The following is a 16,047-nucleotide window of genomic DNA, read 5'->3' on the forward strand; positions in this document are numbered from 1 at the left end:
TGCAAGTATTGGTGGTGAAGTTCCCAGAAAAGCTTGCCTGCTTGGTGTTGTTTGGGCTGACTTGGTCAAACCCTTCTGCCCAGGATGCCTCATGTTTAGGCCTCCTATTCTTGTCCTGGCAAAGCTTTTCTGGTACCTTCTCATGCCTGAGCCCCAAGTCCTAGAGCTCCAGCAACGAGGGCAGCCTTCTGCCAAGTATCCCGACCTTCCTTTCTGCCGTCCTCTTTTAAGAGCAGCTCTTAACAGCTCCGTACGTGCTTTGGGGATCTAATCTTGTGGGCTGTCTGCCATGGAAACCTTCAGGATGAGGCAAGAGGTTATTTTAAGCACAAGCCAAGACCCTTGTTTGGCACTGCTCTTAATCTCATCAGAGGGTGGTGAAGCCAGCTTTACTGCACTCTCCTCCAAAATTGGTTAAAACTGCTTTTGGAATGATTGGTTTGAGTGACAGCGGGGAGGTTGTTACTTACCAGCAATTCTGCTTCCAAATTGAACGATGTACACTGTAGTGTGTATTTTTCATGTGCACTCATATGGCTGGTCATTAAGGCAGAGTGCCCAGAAGAGATGAGTTCTGATGGAGTGAGGGATCGCACCCTTCTGCTAAATGACTGTTCTCTTTTGGCAGGACCACTTCCAGTGCAAAAATAGATGTGTGCTCAGTAGCACATTGGCATCACAAGTCTTCAAAGAGTGTGCTTTAAAACATAGTAAAGCCACTGGCTTTGCTCATTGCCATCTGACTGGCTGACCTTGGATATTTTTGCAGGAACAGCTCAGGTTTCCAGTGCTGGTAGCAGAACTTGGCATACTGGTATTCACTGTGTTACTTTATCAAGAGATGAGAAATATATACTAATATCTTTGGGAAAGGGAGGTCCAAAATTAATAATTTAGGTAGTGTGGCATCTTTATGGAGCTTTTAAGGATGTATTGAAGGGTTAATTTGGAGGCAGATGCGTTTCTGAAGAGCTGCTAAAGGAGAGATTTCTTGCTGAGCTCTTAAGTGTGTTCTCTGGGGATAATGGCAGGAGAGGAGGTAAAGATAGAAAACAGTGAGCTGAGACTGAAGCCCCAGAGAAAATGAATGTAAAGTGCTATCAAGTGATGCTTTGGAAGTTGTTCCTCCCACCTCACTGCGTGTGACTAGAGCAAGCTTAGAAGTTGAGTCAACACTTGAAAGTGTTCTTCAGTTCTGTAGGCTTTTAACAATGATAGCTGGTGCATTTAGGCTGTGGAGGTGTCTTTACAAGATTGACTGTATTGTCAGCTCATGTGGTGGGAGGACCAAGGCAGCGTGGAGTCCAGACTCAACACAGGGCAGAAATGAAATGTCTGAGGCAGTCTCCTCCAAATTGGTCATGCTGTGAATCAGGAGAGCAATTTTCATAGAGCAGGGTTCTCAGCACTTGCCCTGGTAAGCTGAAGGGAGGTGAGAAGTCTGATTTTTCTTTTTTTTTTTTTCCTGAGTAGATCAGAAACAATGGCCATCAGTTGATGGATGAAGATTATAGGTATCTGCTTCAAGGAAAATCTCACATCTCTAAATGTCCATGATAAATATATCACCTTGATGGTAAGAGGCGTGGACAGCTGTCAGTCTAGATAATTTTCTCTTGGTTAGAGAATAAGAGGGGGGAAAAAGGGCTGATACCGGAACTTAAAGTGCCTATCAGCAGAGAAGGTGCAGAAGAGCTGTGCTGTGCTGCGTGTTTTCGTCTGTCTTCTTGCAGCCCTGGAGCTCTTGAGGTGGGTTAATGGAATTGTGCAAGGGAGTTGCTGAATTCTGTACTCCCCTGTGGTTCTGACTGAGGTGCTGGGGTGGGAACCCTTTGAGGTATCTCCTATGAGCAGTATGAGATGCGGAAAGGCAAGAGACTACAAACGTGAGACTTTTTGGTATATTCTCCCCATTTTGACCTGATTTTTTTTTAAGAACTTCAAATATTGGTATAGCAAAGGGCACAGAAATGTGAAATTAACTTACTGGAGCGTGATGAAGGATAAAACTGGGATTTCTGAGGAAACTTGTCTATATTTAGAAATGTGGTAACCAAGAATCAAACTATCAAACCCTTACCAATAAAAAAAAAAAAATCAACAACATTAGGCTCCTTCAATTACTTGCAGCATGTTCAGAGACCTGAGTGTAAACAGCAATTCAAAGCTGCCTACTGCATGGAAGCCTTAATTAACTCTAATGATAATTGTGGAGCATGTGTTACCGTTTTGGGCAACAATTACCCAGCTTACGTGGGAAATCTTGTGTGGGTGGAAAGCAGTGGTGGGGAAAAACAGGTCCTGAATATTTTTTTCTCATTACTAACTCTTTAGACTTTTAGATAGAACTGAAGAATGCCTGGCCCTTGCCACATGTCTTGTTCCAGCCTTGCAAACTCAGGAGAAATGGAACCTGGTCCCTTCTAACCTAAGCCATTCTATGGTTTTATTATTCCCATCTCTTTAGGGTTCCTGTACTTTTCTGTTGCTGTAGGAGAGTTGTCTCAAGTCGCCTGCTTGGAAGTGTTTTCTTCTTGAAATAAAAATGAATTGTTCACTTTTTAAGAAGCTAAATTCAATGAAAAAGCTTGCTCAGAGCTCATTTTCTTTTTGTCAATGAATGCTTGATGGTCTTTTTCTGTAGTATGAAGACTGAAAGATCTCTGAGTATTGCATTCCACATGTATCAACAACACAAGAAAAAAAAAATGGATGAAAAGCTGGATTTTTACTGAAGATGTTGAAAAAGAACCAGTGCTGCAAAGGCACAAAAGAACCTCCCTTACAAAGACTGCTCTGAATGGGAAGCTGTACGTTTTGAAAACTAATGACCTTATTTCAAAAGTCAGAACACCACACTGAAAATGAGCATTTTTCTGCTTCCCAGTCTTAGAAAGCATATCAGATGAGCAAGATTTCTTTAAGAGTTTTAAAATAATAGTAATGAAATTAATGCTTTGGTCCAAACTACTATGTTGGATAGCTATATTAATTGCGTATAGACCCTAAGCTGTAGTTATTGCTTGGAAAGGCTGAAAAAGAAATGGAGAAGATACTCTTTAAAGAATGAGTTAGAGGTTCCATATTCTGTTTGTAAGAACAACTTCCCAAACTGTGTAGTGATTTAGGAAAGCTTTACATATTGATGTTCCTCAGCTCTCATCTTAGGTGAGATAAGCTTGATGCAAGCTGAGGGGAGGATTACTTGTGTAATCCATACCTCTCTTGTTGGTTTAGGCTTATCCTCCTGATCCTGGGTCTGTTGCAGGGGTGGTTCTAGTTCAGCTGGCAGCATCCCCCACTTGCTCTGATGTCCTTTTAGGATTTCCCAATGGGCCATTGCTAATAATTTTGATGTGAGATGGGGCAGAACAAATAGAGGAAGCTCTGAACCAATTACTATGCTACTGTAGTGTTAGTAATGTTTGACATTCTGAGTTCAAAAGGAGATAAGGTCCCTTTTGGACATAGATTGCAGTTGCTAGGTGTCATTACAAGTATATTTCTTGGTGACTATTTCACGCTGAGGCTCCCTGGAGCATTTGAGCTGATAAAAGGTCACTGAGTTCTGTTTTGTGTCCACACTAATCATGCACTGATTCTACAGTTAAAAAGCATGAAAATGATGCTGAAATACTACTATATGCTCGCTGACGATGTATATTTGCTTTTGGTCATTGCTTGTTTGAGGCAGGCAGGGGATCAACAACTGAAAGACATTTCAAGATGTACTTTGTATTTACTCAGTTATGAATTCCCCATCAGTCTTTGTTTTCATAGAGTTTTGGGTAACAGCTCTTGATGCTTAGCATGATATAAAACATCGAGTCATGAAGAAGGTAAGCCAGCTTTAAGTTCTGCTAGTAAGGCTGGCAGAGAACAGTGTTTTAAATAGTGTACTTTAAAGTAACACAACAATACAAGCATTTCCCAAGGTTATAATATATGTGGGAACTCTGCAATTATTCCTAGCTATTGTATGGAAATTATGACTGTACCACTGCTGTGCTACAGCTATTTTTTTCTCTCCTCAGTTCTGCCAGGAAAAGACCAATAATCAAAGCTTCAGCATTTCAGCAACCTGCCCCTCTGGTCTCAAATGCTGGGCTTTCTTCTTCTTTCCTTCTTTATTTATCTCCCAGAATTTATTTTTAAGACTGTGTACATTCTTTTGCGTTGAACTAGTTCAGACTCCAGTAACAGTGTGAAGCTTGTATGTCTCCATGCAGTGGTTTTTCAGGAAAAAATCCCCGTCCATACACCCCATTGACTTTTAGGGGTTGATCCTTTTGCTTTTCTATGCAACAATCTCGCTGTCTGTATTGTTCATGAGAATGGTGTTTGATGATGTACTCTGTGCAGAGAATACAGCTTCCATTGGAATTGCTGCAGGTGCTTCTTTATCTGTTCAGCATTTTCTTCTGCTTTTGCAAACAAATAGATTTAGTGCTGATCACTGTTAAGACTGTGTAACCCTAGGGCAGCGCAGGACTGTGTTTAATCCTATGTTGGCTGCTGGTGTTATTCATAGCCCTAAGGTTAATCTCAGTTCCTGATCTTGAGTCTGTCTTCAGGTACATATTAGCACTGCTCTTACCTGGTCCTAGTGTGAGGCTGAACTCCACGTTTGAAAACCCTGCAGTGCTTCCCAGTCACCTGCTCACCAGTTACCACCGAAGAAGGCTGTGATGCAGTAGGGAATTGAGTCCATTTTTCTTTCTAACTTCCTATTCAGATCTGTAGGTGTTCAATAACATTTTTGTCTAATTGGTTTTGTCCATGTTAAAACCTCCCATGCTCACACTCTGCCTCCTGAAGGATTTCCATTGACAGTTGTGGTTCTATTCTGAAAGTTGATTTAGGCAGAATGTTTGCTCAGCATTTTTTTGTCCACACGATAATTCCGCTTTAGTTTGTGAGACACTGTCCTGTAGTCTGCAACATGGCATATTTAGTTTTCCTCTTTGCCCTCATACTAGGAAATCTAGATGGATGGTAGCATAACAGAAGTCCCAGAGCAGGATCTGCGGTTTGTCATGGAAAAATATATAGATTCTGAAAGAAATGAAGGATAACAGACTGGGTGAGAATTGAGTGCCTTATTGGTAGCTGTTGATGGGCACTGAGGAGAACGTTGTCAGATCTCTATACAAGCTCCTACTGTGACACAACTTGTTCTGTCAATTCTTGTGCTGATCATGACATATGAGGACAGCAAAAGCTCGGGGAGACTCCGGTGCTTTAGACAATTTTATTAAGATATGTGGAAAGAGGAACCGAAGTCTGCAGGGAGCAGTGCAAATGCTGGAATATGGGCTGTTCTGCATGTTCTAAACTGTCCTTGTTCACAGCTCCATTGTATGGCATTTCCCAACCGGTCCTTGCTCACAGGTCTTTGAGGGTATTAAATTGATTCTTCTGTAAGAATTCAGCAACCAGCTTAACCAAAGCTGTAATATTACTCAGACTGGCTGTTGCCTGAGGTTGTCTAAAGTGCTGTTTATGGTACACAATGTATTTCTAGGTTATTGACTGCATTCCCAATTAGTGGCTTCTGAGAAATCTTGCATTACTGCTCTGCAAGGAGGTTGTGTGATGCTAACTGTTCTGACTCAAGGGCAAAGCAAACTTTAATTTATAAATTCATGATTGCATCCATAGCTAGGACCTTTATTGGCTTCTCACAGGCAATTATATTGCTGGAAACTCCTCTGATCAGGAACAAAATTGTTTATAAGATTTAGTAGCACCTGGTTTTGAATAAACTGGTCATTGTCAAAAGCAATGGAAGAAAGGCTCTGCAGACATTGGTAAGAGGAAAAAATAAACTCCACAAGTGCTAGCCTATTGGCACAGCATCCTGTAACAGTAATGACAGATGCAGCTATGGGATCCACAAACAAAAAGATCAGATCCACAACTGGAAATGGGGAAGAATGTCATCTTTAGCACTTGGGAAGACAAGGCAGAAGATTCCTAGCTCTGCTGTGGAGAGAGAGCCATGCCCATCTGGAGAACCTAGCAGTGGATGTTCTGAATATGCGAAGCTTATCCTTTTTTGCTAGTTCTCTGGGTAGTGCAATGTATAGAGACCTCAAGAACTTGATGAGCATATGGGAGCAAGTTAGAAGCCTACATTACCATTGCAAAGAGTTGCAGCCACCTAGTTATGCTGCAACTGACCTACAGCGAAGATCTTTGGAATTTTAAACAGGATGGAATTGAGCTACTTGGTGTGCACTGCTATAGAAATACCAAGAATGCTGAGCTTCTGGTTGAGAGAGAAGATGGGATTTTTCTTTTTCTTTAAAGACCTAAGCTACCCTAATTTGTGAGAATTTAGCAATACTTAAGCACTCGTGCTCCAGTTGTGCACAGCTCTGCAGCTCCTTGGCAGCTGACTAGTGGGGCCTGAGAAACCAGCAGGATGCCCTTCCCTGTTCAGTGCTGTCTGATGTAACTTCTGAAAGATCCATGCCTTCTGATGGAAAGCACTTTGATAACATTTTGACTGGCATTAATTTTATGATTATATGTGCGAAAGCCATATCCACAGTCCCTAATTAGGATTTAGATTCCCATTAGTCAAGCTGATCTAATGATGGTGAGACAATGGAAAGGAAGCATTTCTTATCAAATAGCTCATTTATGTGTTCCCAGTGGTCAACAAGCACTAATGAGCAAATTCTCCCCAGGCCTCATTTGAGGGGAAAAAACTGTGGGTGTTATTTGGCCATTACTTAATGCAGCAACAAGAGCTAACAGGTTGGCATTACTCCTGCAGGTGTCCGTAGTGTAAAACACCTGAAAATTCTGCTGTGGAGAAGCTTTGTATGAAAATCTTTACTGTTATGAGCAAAAATAACCAGGAAGCCCGTCATGGATAACACCTTCTATGTTCTGGAGGTGGCCTTGTTGGAGAAGGGAAGTGTTCAGGCTTTTGGATGAGGCCTTGTGGGAGCTGTGGGGGGAGGAAGATGCTGAGCTGCAGCTCTGAGGCTGATGGGTGAGGGGAGGAGAGCACATGCCAGGACATTTCCTTCTGTCAAGTGTAATATGCAGCAAGCAATTAGCAGTGAGCTTGATGAGTGCCAAATGAGGGTGGCTTTGGGTGAGGGCTGCAGTTTTGCTGCCAGTTCTTGCCCTCATTATTCTCCCAGGGAAGAGGGAGAACTGAGTCTGTGCTATGATATCCATGCTAGTCACACCTCTTCCTGGCAGAGTGATTTTATTTTTCCCTTTTTTGTGAATATTCTTAAGCGATCCACTGCAGAGGGAGGGAGGAGGGCTCGTTTTCCCAGGGAGCTGCTGATGCCCTTTCTGTCGAACATCTATTGTGGTGCCTTCACAAACTGCTGCATCTTCTCCCACCCACCAAATCTGAACTGGCATCTAAGCACTGCTTTGTTGCAGCTGGGGGCATGAACAGCGGCCCTGGCAAAATGAGAAAGCAGGTTGGTGCTGCCCTAGGAGATGAGACAAACAGACCCAGGGAAAGTGCTGGAGAGCAAAGGATGAAAAACTGGGCACACTTTGACCCAGGAATAAAGAACTGTACAGCAACTCATAAAAACAGCAATTTCAGCAATAGGATGCAATTGCCCCAAGGGTCTGGGGGACACAGGCTCTTAACTGTGGCTCAAATCTAATCTCCCTTGATATGTTGGAAATGGAGAACTGGCATAAACATTCCTCTGCTGGAGGAGTTTAGAGCCATTTACGATCTTTGAAAATTCATATCCACAGCTGGATTGAGTGCATTTTGGCTAGAAAACTAGTAAGCTGTGTAGGTGATGCAAGCTTCCTTTAGTAGTGGTGGTAATGTGCTGCAGTGGTCTATGGCCCCTTTTGAACCAGAGTTAAGGCCAGCCTGAATGCTGACTCATCCCTTTCTTGCTTTGAACCGTGAAGATCAGCTCTTTGTCCCTTAAACTAAACTTTAACTCTGTAACAAGTACATTTGTTATCTGGGGGAGTGCTGACAATTCCTGATTTTTTTTTTTTTCCACAGCCATTAATAAATCTGCCTTTCCAAGCAAACAGAAGCAAATGTCCTCTCCTTCTGTATCAAATCCCTAGAGGGTAAGTACAGAATCTGCATGTAAATGGTTCTTGCTCAGATTACTCCGTTTTGAGAGTTGTTTTTTTCTTCCTGTTGCTCAATTCAGCAGTGTAAGTACTTCATCTGCTTCCCAAGTCCTAACTCTGCTATTGAGTCTCTCTGTGTGAAATTACCAGCCGAGTGCAGGATGCTCCTGAGCGCTGAAAGGCTGAGCAAATAGCATGGTTAAAAGCAGTCAGCAAGCATCTGAGCAGAGATTATTCTTGTGCCCTGGTTGCCTGGGGATCCCAGCTATAAAAAGTCTTGCTGCCAGCTTCGTCTGCAGGAAGAGGCATATCTACTCCCCATAAGGATACTGACCCATGTTCAGCTTTGTTCAGGCTGTCTCATTCACCTTGTAGCTGTCCCCGGGGGTGTAAGGCAGGGCAAATCCAATGGGGGCTTTGGGCATCCCTTGTTCCGGAAAGCAGCCCTGGCTCGTGGGTCAGTTTGTAAAGGCTGTGAGGAGCTTCTTGTGTGGTGTCTTTGTTGTTTTTGTTGTGACTTTGGGATGTGGGAAGAAGTTTCCTTCTGTCTGCCCACTGTTCAGGTGGCCCTTGTGAGAGGTCCAGGTGTGGTGCTGCCCTTTCTCTGCCCACACTTTCTCACCCAGGAGCAGAGAAGGGATCGCAGAGAGGGTCTCTGTGCTGATGTCTGGGAAGCGCTGGCAAGATCTGAGGAAAATCACCAAGAAACCGTAAAATCTTTAGTTGTGGCTTTGGAAATAACTACAAAGTGAGCAAATCTAAAGACAGTTATGTTCAGCACTGTTTTTGTTTGCTCTTGAGATCAGTAGAATGAGATTATGAAAAGACTGATGATGCTACTTAAAGGGAGGAATGTGTTGGTTTTAATCCGTATGCATTTTTATACATAACTCCTAGTTTATGCCATAGTTTTCTACCCCTTGCTAAGTGTGGTTTTCAAACTGGAGTCTTTCAGGTGATTTATGATCTTTTGAAAACGGAAACATTTAGTCAGACTTTATGAGCAGACTAGAGTTGGTTCCTTCTGAGAATAATAAGGTATTAGAGGCAACGTTAGGTGGAGAATAGCAATGAAGAGCACACGCTACCAGCCAGCTTAAGCCCGTTGTTTAAACTTGAATGTCTGTCAGTGCTCACTCAAGTGAACCATGAAGGTCTTCCTGTGATCAGCTTTGGGTTGCAGGGTGTTCACTGTCACCACCTGATGTGGAAGTTCCTGCTCTTGCTGCTCTAAACTCAGATCTGAGAATTAAATTAAAGGATATTTCTTGATGTTTTTGAAAACCTCAGTACCTTGGGTGGATCCCTTCCAGCCCTGTAGACTTGAGATAGTCCAGGTGGAGTAGCAGGTAACTGTTTCCTTCTGAATTATGGGTGGCTCTTTATTCTGCTCCCTCCCTGCTTCCCTCTGCTCAGAGGGCTGGCTACCCTGAGGATAACTCTTCTATTAACGACAGAAGAAAAGATGATGTGGAGTATCTCAGCCTTTTCCTCACCTTTGGTGGTAACATTCCTTGCTGCATACAATAATGGATAGAGATTGTCCTCAGCCCTCCTTTTATTGTTAACAAGTGTTTTTACAAATACATTATCTTTTACAATAGTGACTAGATATGCTCTAGCTGGACTTCTGCCCTTCTTATTTTCTCTCTGCATATTCTAGCAACATCCTTGTACTCTTCTGAAGTCACCTGCCCCTTCTTCCAAAGGTGGCAGAGTGGATCTGATGCTGGTGTCTGTCCCTTTCTGTGCTTTGAAAAACTGCATTCTCAAATGTGGTCATTTACAAACATATTTCAGCCTGCTGGATCCCGGGCACTGGTTCCTCCTTATAGGAGTGTGCAGTTTCTTTAGTTGTTTGCCAGAAATACTAAATTTCACAGCTTTAATTTATGTGTTTAATGAGGTACAATATTTTACTAATAGGTGCTAGCAGGCCCTTGATTGCACAAATTAAGATCTTTAAGGTCTAATATATATATAACTGCCAAATCATTTGGGTCTTGGCAGTGATGGAAGAGGAGCAGAAACGCAGTGTGCCATCTCAGTACTGAAGCATTCCTCCAAAGAGAGAGTAGCGGCCCAGGAGTGCTTGTGGTCTCACCCTTGAGCCAAAGAGGGGTTTGAAACTGCACCTTGTGTCCCCCCTAACTTTGAAATGGGGGGAGCAAAAGCCCAACTGTGTTCTGTCTTGTGCTCTGGAAGGTATCAGTCTATAGCCAGATCAGGTTTCTCAGCTAACCATTCTGGACACAGATGCAGACTTGAGTCATTAAATGGCTTAGGAGGGTGGTTTTCTGAACAGCAAAATGGCTTAAATAGGAGACTTGAGTATCGTCTATGGTAAGACATGAGCAGGGAGCAGAGTTTGTGTTTTCTCTTTTGTTTGAGTCCCTCCGAATCCTTTACGGAAAATAACTGGGAATTCTTGTGGCCATTCAGGCTACATAAAATTCTGCTTCAGACTGGTTCCCACATTTCTGCTTTCTGACTGAGATTAGGTCTAGTTTTAAACAACACAGTCGTAGCACCTGAGAGATGAAGACTGTTCATACACTGCTCAGGGAGCAAGGTGAGCTGAAAGACTTCAAAATGCTGGAGGTTATGCAGGTAGGAAAAGCGTGCAACTATTGTTAACACTTAACTGCTTTAAACTGCCCCAAGATGTGCACAGAGGAACGAAATGTATGCTGCAGATGGCCATGTAAACGTGTCCCTTTAAAAAAAAAAAGTAAGAATCATTTCATTTGGAAAGGACCTTCAAGATCACCACATCCAACCACCAACCTCATTTACTGAGTTCCATCATTAAAACACATCCCTCTGTGCCATGTCCACGTGTCTCTTAAATGCCTCCAGGAATGGAGGCTCTACCACTTCCTTGGGCAGCTGTGACTACCCTCCCTGTAATTAAATTTTTCCTTATGTTCAGTCTAAACCTCCTCTGGTGCAACTTGAGACTGCTGAGATATAGCAAAGAGTTCAATCTGTCGCTAGTGCCTGGTGAATTTCTTGCGTATATCTGGCCACAGCATACTGTGATTGGCACAGCAGACTGAGACAAGTGTGCATAGGAAGGTGACCTTGCATTGAGACTGGGGTTTTACTGGTTTCTTTTTTCTTTAAAGGAAAAGATGCTGGGCTTTATGTAAGCTACAATTAATGATGGCTAGTTAGTCAAGCAAGGCGTGAGTGTCACCACAGTTTAATGCCCTTCCTGTCCAAACATCAGAGAGCTATTTTGTCTCATAATGGCTGTGGCTGAGCTGCAGTGGTTTGTTTTCTTCTTAGTCATTTACAGTGCTCATCCATCGAACTTACTAAAGCAAAATTAAAGAATGGTGTTTATAAGCCATTTAAATCAAAGAAGTCAGTGAGTGCATTAATGAGCCATCCTAATGGTTGCTTTTATAATGCAGACAAAACACTGTTTAATATTAATCAAGAGAGAAGAAATTGAAGGCCAGATGTCAACATTTTTGATTTCACAAATAAGAAATCTTCTAATAAAGCCCACATCAACTCCAGAGCCTGTGAACCTGCAGGGAGGGTTTGAGAGGATATGTTTTGTGGTAAGGTGGCATCTTGCAAAGGGACGTGCCTTGATGGAGAAGAGCTTGGGATACATTTACAAATATGGAAGAAAATCCATTGAATGTATTGTTGCATTGGTTTTCATGGGGAAGCTTTCTGCTTGCAGAGAAAGCCCTCTGGGTTTGAAGGAACATCTGAATTCAGTATTTAAATAGAAGGATGTGTGAACTAGGCTTCCGCAGTATTGTCTCTCTCACTTTTCTTTGATTAAGACCACCAGAAGAGAAGATAGGTACAATTTATTTTTTGTTGTTTGAATTCTTCCTAGTTCTTTTTAAGAACCTTGAGATTAGAAACGCATTGGATAATGTTGCTGACAGCATTTATGCATTGTTGAAATGTTGAGTCTGATGTAGGAAGTGACAGTTGAGCTCCGTGACTTTCTGCTGTATAGAAAAACTGCAGCTAGTTGTCAGTGATGCTGCTAGAAATGTATTCCTGGTGGAAGGAATTGTCAGTTAGGAATGGACCCAGGTAACTGGGATAACTGGAAAAAGGAGGCAGCTCTAGGTGGTACTAGAAAAAGTATCCTTCCGTGGGCAGAAATTTGGACTCTATCTTAGATTGATTGAAATACAAAATCTGTTTTCAGGATATTTTCCTAAATTATGAGAGATTGCTCAGTTTGGGCACTGTATCCTCAGCTATTCAAATAAGCACTGCTGTTCAAGTTTGTGATACCAAACATCCATTCGCTACAGGAGTGAGACAGGATTATTGCAGCGCACTGGAACTTAAGAATTCACTGGCAACTGCTGCAGGAAACCTGAGCTTGCCAGGTACGTGGTGTAACTCTGTAAAAGCTGGTGATCTCAGTGCTTTTGATAACCTGCCTGTTCTTCTTGCCTCCTTATGCCCCTCTTGGGAGTTGAGATAATGTGGATGACATTGTGGGGAGGAAGTCCTGCAGCAATCCAGTTTCTCTAGGTCATACCAACACAAATTGAAGCATATGAAATCTTCCACTCAGTTATCTTTCGTGGCCAAACTGGTGTTCATTTATATTAGCAATGCAAATCTCCCTCTCTTGGTAACTACTTTTAACTGTTGTTTGAGCTGTTCTCCGTTATCACTCCCTCTTTACATATGTAGCAATTTAGTGCATCCATGTCAGGATGTATAGCAGCATCTCATTTTGTGTGATACTGCTAATATGCAACTGAGAGAATCACATGATAAAAGACCTTGGACTTGAACAACAAGCCAGTTTTGCTGGAGATCTGCCTGCTGCAAAGGCATGGAAGTGTTTCTTGTGATGCTTACAGCTTGTAGTACCCAGGGATGTTATAAATTTAAATGTCAGCTGTTCTTTTTAGGTTTTTTTTTTGAGAGAAGTTTAGGCAAAACAACTCACATTTAGAGGGCTGACAGAGTAGCAGCAGCATGGGAGCTGTGGGTTTCTCTGGATGGGCAGTGTAGGTAGTGTACATTAAAACCATGAACCAACTTCAACAAAATTGAGGGAACAAAGGGAGCTTGTTTCTGTTTTTTGGACTGGGCCTGTTTCCAGTAAAGACCTTTGGTGGCAGATGTTTCATCTGAAAGCTTGAGGTTGCTGGCCTGTGACAAGTTTTATACCTCGCTTCTGCCCTTTAACTCAGTTTTATCTCCAGTCTCTGCTGTGGTATCATGCTAGGTCATAAATGTTTACATGAAATGTTTACATTTCATGTTTATTATTCTAAGCTGAACTGGCATTATGTCCTGCATGCACAGAGTTGGGCCAAACCAACATCATATTCAGTTTCTAGTTGTGCACAAAGAGCAGTGCCTATGCCCCTAGGTAGCATGCACACTGGCTGTGCTGCACACTGCAGTGGGATGTGATGCTTTGAGCCCTGCTTTCAGCCCCTTCTCAAACCCTCACTAGGCAGGGTGGCATTTCTAGACTTTTTTTCTGCAGTCCTTGCCTGTTATCAGCTCAATTGCCTGTCCCCAGTTTTCTTATCATTTGCAATTGTTTTTCTTTTCTTTTATTTTTTTTGCTAATTTCCTTGGTTATCTCTCAGAATATAAGAAAAGAGAAAGATGAAGGTGACTTGGCATAATTATTCTCTGGTTAGTTAATGGGGCCCTTCAACACACAGTGATTATAAACAGTAAGTCCAATTAGGAACGTGGGTAACAGTTCTGGAGAGTCTTCTATATTTTCTGAACTGTGACCATTTTCCTCCCTTGCAGAGCTCAGGATGTTTAGCTTCTCTATTCATGTGTCTCCTAGGAGTGAAAAATAGCCATAAATACTGGGCGATGTCCACAGCACTGTCACAAAAAAGGGAGCATTTTGACTTGTTTGACCATTAGCCTTGTGGATTGCAGTAGGATCCTCCAGAATTAAGAGGAATATATCAGCCTTGAGGGAAGTGAAATGAAGGAGAGGAGGGGGAAAATAAAAAGGAACAGAATTTTGCAAGGCCAGAAAAAACAAGGGAATTAATAATGAAAGGCTGAGGAAGGGATGTGTAACAAGCAGCTAATTCATTAGTGCAGGAGACTGAAACTTTCTCTGAAGCCCTCAACTCAGGCATCCAAGGTCAGGTGTAGCAGATCAGGGGTAAGGGGATGGAATGGGCTTTGACTGGGGAAGTGCTGGAGAAGATAGTATGTGAAGGAGAAGAGGATCAGAACTGTCTTAAATGCTAATGAGATGTTACAGTGTTTCTTAGTCATTTAGATTGCAAGAATTGCGTGGAATCTGAGCAGTATAAATCTGTGTAGATTTACTGGGGAGGTCTAAAGCAAGGAGACTGAGGAGTAATTAGTTAAAGCCACACTGTGCATGAAGGTGAGGGCAGAAAGCAGCTCCAGCTGTGTGCCTGTGGTAGCAAATCAGAGTGCTTTGCTTTTATAGTCAAACTATTGTAGCACTTGATATCAAAGGTCTTAATGCAGCGTGCAGAACACAGGACTCGTCAGACCTTGAATGTCTGCAATGAACTGCTCTTTTCTTTAGTGTCCTCAGCCATAAAATCACCCTGACTGCTTTGTATTGCTGGCTTATAAAGTGCTTGGATAACTGTAGGCAAAAAACACTAGGTAGAAATGGATTTGGAAGAGTTCTCTGTACTTAATTTGCAGTGCTTAACAAGAAATGGGCTATGAAAGTGGCTATATAGTTCAGATGATGTAGGTCTGTGGAGCCTGTCATTGATGCAAAGGATGCGCTGTCGGATGTGAAGCACAACAAAAAGTACAAATCTATATGCCATGTGAGTCTTTAATGGAAACAAGAAGAAATGGGAAATGCACAGAGTCATACACCGCTGGTTTTGCGCAAAGCCGATTCTGCTGACAGTAAGAGAGAGATGAGGCAGAGCCGTAAGATGGCAACTGATTTGTCTGCCAGGTATTTGTGACCAAGAAAAACACTCTCTGCTCTGCAGACTGCCCATGCTGAGAACTGTGGCTCCAGTTACTTGGTTAAATGCTCTCCTGCATAGCTGGCCTGTCTCACTTGCGCAGCAAGGAGCGATAAGTGCTGGGAGCTGGGATGAGTCTGCTCGAGGTCACGATCATAAAATTTGCTAAGCAAACTGTTAAGTTTAACAGCATGTGTGAAGAGGGGTCCCAAGCTGAGCTTCAGGAGGTGAACCAACAGGCAGCAGGTCATTTGGAGAGGGAAAATGCCAAGCTCTTAAATAGCCTGCTAGAAATGCACTCGTGGGGTGAGGCCGCTTGCAAAAATAAGCCTGGGCTCCAAAGGAAATGGCTCCGTGGTGGTGCCTGGGGCAGAGCAAGGCTGGGCTGTGCCTGCTGGGACAGGGCCCGAGGAGCAGTGCAGGTCACGTACTGAGGTTCTTCCTGCATTTCTGTGGCAGGAATGGGTGTGCTGACCACGCTGTTGCAAAGAATGGGCCTAGTGCTGTACAGTGAAGGGCCTGCATCTGTGGAGGAGGCGGCAGTGGGCAGGCTGTGGTCTGCGATCGCTGGGGGCAGATAAGCATTGTGAGGCTGTGCTGCTCTCAGACCACCCCTAGGAATCCTCTGCGATGTGCTTTTAAAGGTCGGAGATGTACAGAGATGAGAGATCTCCCCAAGGGACAGGCTCTTGCCTTGTGTACTGAGAAGCATTAAATGGCATTGAAGCGCTCTTCTTCCTTAGAGCAGTGATGCAGGGAGCAGTGACAGAGCAGAAGCAACATAGTTAAAGCTCAGCTACAAATCCGAGCCAAACAGACACCTGAAAAGTCACTTCAGGACAAAGGAAGATCAAGGCAGGGAGCAGGGAGGGTAGATGTGGGCATTCAAGAAAGGTTTTTTGTTAGGCTCAGTCCCTGTGTGGGATTTTACCATAGCTTGCTCACTGAAACCTCACAGCTTCAGTGAAAATGAATTCTCTCTCCATCAGTTCCTTCTATAATTAAC

General features: G+C 43.0%; 1 long non-coding RNA gene across 1 annotated transcript in view; it reads left to right on the forward strand.

The window, feature by feature from the left end:
- The window catches only part of LOC110407386, a 29,028-nt gene that overhangs the window by 10,300 nt on the left and 2,681 nt on the right, over positions 1-16,047 (forward strand). Inside the window, exon 2 of the long non-coding RNA XR_002443876.1 lies at positions 8,012-8,082. This is a non-coding gene — a long non-coding RNA (uncharacterized LOC110407386). The remainder of the gene's footprint in view (positions 1-8,011; positions 8,083-16,047) is intronic.

The sequence above is a fragment of the Numida meleagris genome, chromosome 17, assembly GCF_002078875.1.
Source record: "Numida meleagris isolate 19003 breed g44 Domestic line chromosome 17, NumMel1.0, whole genome shotgun sequence".
Classification (NCBI taxonomy): domain Eukaryota; kingdom Metazoa; phylum Chordata; class Aves; order Galliformes; family Numididae; genus Numida; species Numida meleagris.